Genomic DNA, 2,033 nt, shown 5'->3' on the forward strand with positions numbered 1-2,033 from the left:
TTCATTATCTTTTATAAAGTTACAAGTATTCTTTTTACAAGTTACTTATAACTTAACCCAAATAATTTTTACACTAGTCTCTCCAAACTAATAACCTAAATATTCTTTGCTACAAAGTCATTTTGGATCTTACAAAGATTAGCATATTTGTTGAACTAACTATTGTTATCACCTCACAAACGCATATACAAATGAGGCTCACAATCTAACTCTCAAGATGTACAAAATGTTTTGATTTTGAGGGCTTAAAGTGTCAACATCATATATAGTTATTTTGAATAAGTTGCACACTTATAAAAATTCTGTAATTGGTTGTCAAATGGAATTAGATTATATATAGGCATAATAGTAATCATTTTCTTTGGTTGTGAAGATCACACAAACATCTCTATATCAAAACGTAACACAAGAAAATTGACTTCCAATTACCAGGAAAACGTGTATGTTTAAACCCATACTTTAATACAATCTACAATTTTTGCACTATTATTTCTCTGATCAATTTGCATTTCATGACATTGTTTTTTATATTTCTTCTTCGAACTCTTAACTCCATCCAATTATCATTTCTTCCCTAAACTCAAACTCAAACTCAATTTTCATCCATGGCTAGTTTCTCAATTAACACATATAAAACTAAACACTTGTGCATAATTACATTTTGAGTGTACCACATTTTTGAAGAGCTATCCGGTGATAGAGAATTGGCATGAGATGAGAAGATAAAAGGTCATCTAGAAAATGGAAAGACAAAAGTCAAGTGAGTGGATTTAGTAGTTTAATATAAGTCATTGGTGTAAAATAAAATAAAAGGTTCAAATATTTTATTACTAAAGCTAATAAGTTCTGCAAAATTTTCCCATTCAATCTCTATGCAATTCCCGCCCACAACATAGCATTTATTCACGTAAACATTAACAAAAGCATGCATAAAGCTTTAGTTTAAAAATTATTTTATTTTATAAGAAAGGCACATGTATTAAATGTTTACGTTGTTTATTCAGCACAAAACTATTTGTTTCCCGACAAACTCTTCGATTCCAACTTTAAATCACGCCAAAAATTTATTGCATAGCAAAAATTTATTGCTCCAATTTGAATCAATCACTTTTATTCTCTCCAACCTCTTCTAATCAATGTAATATTTAGGATAAACTACATTTAGTTCCTAAATTTTTTAGAATTTTTATTTTTAATCCATGAATTTTTTATTTTTGTTTTAATCTCTGAACTTTTTTTCATCATTACATTTATTGCATGAACTTTTTTTGCATCCTTATTTAATCCTTTTAAGGGACTATAAGTAAGGATGAAAAAAATTTAAAGAACTAAAAGTAAGGATGATAAAAAAAAGTTAAAGGACTAAAAAGGGATAAGAAAAAGTACAAGAATTAAAAATGAAAAATTTAAAAATTTTAAGGATTAAAATGATAAAAAAACCCTAATGTTTATTATTATAGTATTGGGAATGTATAAGACTTTGGTATAATGCAAAGCATTCATGTCAAGCAGTTGTATAAACATTATAATTTCATGTGTTTTGCCTTTTTTTTTTAACTTGATTATCTATCATGATTGGTAATTAATTGAACCCAAAAAAGGCAATAGAAAAAAAGTTAATGAAAACATGGGCTTTTTACGACACCCTTTCTACGCCGGTTGTCATTGGAACCGCTTTAGAATGTGGTTCGATGGCAATTTTGTAATTATGATGGTCAAAATTGTAATTGACGATGCACATTCTAAGGCAGTTATTGAAAACCGCCTTAGAATGTTTTGTATAATGAAGTTTATGCCGATTTTCATTAAATAACCGTCGTAAATATAAAAAAAAAGCTAAAGGGGGTATACGCGATACTTTTTGGCATTTCAAACTTCACACTCGAACCCTAGCCTTTCTTCCTTCTTCTTTTGCACTTTCACTGCTAACCCCACTCGAACCCTAGGCTTGACTGCTAACCCCACTTGACTTCACGTTGTTCCTTTCACACGAACCCCACTCGAAGGTCCCAACAGTGTTTTCATCTTCTTTC

Source organism: Glycine soja, chromosome 4, assembly GCF_004193775.1.
Source record: "Glycine soja cultivar W05 chromosome 4, ASM419377v2, whole genome shotgun sequence".
NCBI lineage: Eukaryota > Viridiplantae > Streptophyta > Magnoliopsida > Fabales > Fabaceae > Glycine > Glycine soja.